The 3,760-nt window shown below is 45.3% G+C and overlaps 1 pseudogene; it reads left to right on the forward strand.

Moving 5' to 3' along the window:
- Nucleotides 1-2,349: 2,349 nt before the first annotated feature.
- On the forward strand, nt 2,350-2,468 carry LOC111744851 (annotated as a pseudogene).
- Nucleotides 2,469-3,760: the final 1,292 nt, after the last annotated feature.

The following is a 3,760-nucleotide window of genomic DNA, read 5'->3' on the forward strand; positions in this document are numbered from 1 at the left end:
TGGGAAACTATACTTTCCATGATGTTCTTGCATAGCGATAGATTATGCAGTAATCTGCTCCCTCCTGGGTACGAGGGATTTGCTGAATGAGTGTGCCTTTCCGCACCCCCAGCTCTTCTGGGGCTCACGCTCTCCCTGTTCTCCTTGGCAGGAGCACAACACAGAGACGCTGTCACCTTGTGTTTCCAAGACACGGAACAGGAACTGTGGGGTGTGTCCCCGGGGACCGACTGTTATCCCCGAGGGCGATGGAGCCACGGAAGAGTTCTATGGCTCTGTACCAGCATGGAGTGCCAGATCTCCAGCGACAGAGGTGCCTGCTTGTTAAGTGTCTATATGTGCGCGCGTGCGTGTGCGTGTGTGTGCGTGCATGTGTGTGTGCGTGTGTGCGCGCGTGCGTGTGCGTGTGTGTGTGCGCGCGTGATCCGTGGGGCCCTGCCCTGGACAGAATGTATTTTATTTAACAGTGCACTTCGTTTGATGTGTAACGTCGAAATATTTGGACACGTGGGATGTAAGCCTCCATTCGCCCTGGATGCTTGGTGTCGGAGGTGGTCTGAAGGTGGAGGTGAATATTTACGAATCATTAACATATAAGCAGTATCACGTGGAGAAAGTGTGAGCTGGGAAGACAAGTAAGCAATTTGATGACTGCTACCATCCCACCTACCCTTAAAATGTGTGCTTCCTTCTCTCCCTATTCCGCTCTCTACTTTCTCATTTTCTACTCATTTTTTTTTTTCTTCTAATTCCTTTATAATCTTCTCCTTCCCAGGCCTCAAACTCCTATTGGCATCGAAAGCATCATACGTCTCCAACAACAACCACTACTTGGAATGTACAGATGCTTGGGGTAGGGGCGGGGACTCTGAGTCTTGAAAGAATGAAAGAATTGATCCGTCAGGAAATAGAAAGTACAAATAGTGAGATTGCATTAGATCACCTCTAAGACGTGTCCTGGGATGACAGCAGCACATCTTATAAAAAGCTCATTCTGAGGGACTGTTTTTCTTTCTCTTTCCAGATACTGCCTTTTATCTTGTTTGGAGCAGTTGAACCTTCACGCTCTTTAATCTCAAAGCATACGCACTTGAGACATTCAATATTAGACCCACAGTCAATGAAAATGAAACGAAATTTATTCCTTGGCTTTGGGTGTGATGTTTACAAGTGACAAAATGTATTATTGCCAGAACTGCTGAGGTGTCGACGTTTGCTTGGGGTTATCTTTGACTTAGCCTTCAGAGAAGAGATGAATTTTTTGTTACATTTGATGGAGCAGAACCCTAAAATGAATAAAGCAACGTGATACACATTTTAAAGCAGATGAAACTTGTACCAAACATGCATCTAGTTCACCCTACAATCCGTGTCAGCTTCCCGTGAGGATTCGCTCAAACAGGAATGCAGCAACGAGAACATTTAACAAAATTCTTTAGACACCCGAATTCAGCGGTGCCTGGCCTCCAGTAGAATAATTCTGAAGTGGTTGATTTTGTTTAACTGTAGGCTGGTAAAACTAATCTTGAGAATCTTTTAGCTCAGTAAAGACTTTTATGTCACTGGCCTAGCTTGAAAAAGTGAGCTAATTGCTGTGCTGGGAAACTACGTATGTCACTTTCAGGGGAGGTAATATCTCTGCCCACAGAATATCCAAAATGTAGTAAGTAGCACCTAGTTTAGTGAGAATATATTTTGGTTAAATGCAATGCTGCAACGTTAAGCCTGTGTGCCACATGTAAATGAGGAGGCCACTTGGTTAGGTCACGACTTTGAAAGTGTTAGGTGATCGGCAGTGTAGTTCTACATTCAGCCACCCCCCCAAAGTCAGTGCAGGGGATCCCACAGTTACCACAGGTGGAATGGCTCTCAGAGGACTTTGAGAATAAATTCTGTAGACAGCCCAAGCATTTTTCTCCTCTGTTGCTCCTTGCTCTGGGTTGTTTTATGGCTGATGGGTGTGGAAAAGAACATTTCAAAACATTAAATCTCATAATAACAAGGACTCTTTTCTTGAGAACTCTGTGCCAGGCACTGAGCTAAGTACTTCGCGTTCATCGTCTCATTTACACCTCCCTAAATGAGGACGAGGTACAGTGTTTCTATATCTGTAAGGTGTGTTTGGAAAAATCGAGACTTAGGTTAGGAAATTTGTCCAAGGTCACACGGCCATCAAAGGGCATGAGCCTAGATTCTATCCCAGCCAGCCTGACACCAAGCTTGGGCTACCCTCTGCTGCCCCCATCGCATGGGGAACGGGGCCATAACATCGGGGCAAGCAAATGAAAACCACTTCGCATCTACTAAGATGGTTATAATAATTTTTTTCAATTAAAAAAAAAAAACCAGGTCTACGGCCATGCCACCCTGAACAAGCCCAATCCCTTCTGATCTCGGAAGCTAAGCAGGGTCGGACCTGGTTAGTATTTGGATGGGAGACCACCTAGGAAGAGCAGGTGCTGTAGGCGTTAAAAAAAAAAAAAAAAATTAAAAGTAGGCCATTGTAAGCTGACAAGGTCCTTACAATCTGTGAGGTCAACCAAGGGTTGTCTTGCCTAAAAAAAAATAAAATAAAATAAAATAAATAAATAAACAGAAAAATGACAAGCAGGAGCAAGGATGTAGAGAAGTTGGAATCTTTATACATTGCAGGTGGGAATGTAAAATGGTGCAGCTGCCGTGGAAAACAATCTGGCATTTCCTCAAAAAAGTGAAACAGAAGTACCACGTGACACGGCACTTCCGGTCCTAGGTGTCCAACTAAGAGAACTGAAAACATGCCCACCCCGAGACTTGTCCACAGACGTTCATAGCAGCATTGTCCACAACAGAAACTGGAAACAGCCCGAATGGCCGTCGACTGAGGGCTGAACGAAGTGTGGTGTACCCACGCAGTGGCATGTCATTCAGTCGTCAAAGGGACGAAGCACGGACACACGCTGCGACTCGGACAAACGCTGAAAACACGATGCCGAGTGACATAGACCCGAAGACCGAATACTGTATGAGTCCATTTATACGAAATATCCAGAAGAGGCTAGAGATAGGGAAAGATTCATGGTTATCAGGGGCCGGGGGAAGGAGGACTGGGAAGTGACTGCCCATGAGGATGAAGTTTCTTTCTGGACCAATAAAAATGTTCTGGAATTATACACCAGTGATGGTTGTGCCACATAACGATATACTAAAACCCACTGAAATGCACACTTTAAAATGGTGAATTTTAGTTATGTGAACTACACCCGAGTTTCCAAAAAAAGGCAACTTCGGGTCAGATCCAGGAGGGCCTTGTAACCCGGCCGTGTAAATTCCACGCGTCCCTTTGTCTCTGTTTCCCTCCGTTTCTCCCTCCTCCTCCCCCGCATCTCACCTGCACTACGAGGAGCACTGTATAAAGGAGTCAGGTCGTCCTGAGTTCCAATCCCCTCTCCCCATTCTGCTGCATCGCCTAGGTGTCCTCATTTGCATAATGTTCTAATAATAAAAAAAATAATAGTAATATCGACTGCTAGAGTTCCTCTGAAGACAGTATTCATCACAGTGCTTCGCGGATGCCTGCTGCATCCGCTGCGTTCACAGATCACAGCTCCAGCATCACTAGTATAGGGTTATGGGGCAGCATGTGGCACACGTGCTGGGCCTTACCTTGATGAGGCTTCCAGCCCTTAAATCTATTTTAAGAACTACAGAAAGTGACAAAATCCTTTTCCCAAAGTCCTCTGAGAAAGATCCCAACGGTAGTATGATGCTTCCAAGAAAT

This window comes from Pteropus vampyrus, unplaced genomic scaffold, assembly GCF_000151845.1.
Source record: "Pteropus vampyrus isolate Shadow unplaced genomic scaffold, Pvam_2.0 Scaffold142, whole genome shotgun sequence".
Lineage (NCBI taxonomy): Eukaryota > Metazoa > Chordata > Mammalia > Chiroptera > Pteropodidae > Pteropus > Pteropus vampyrus.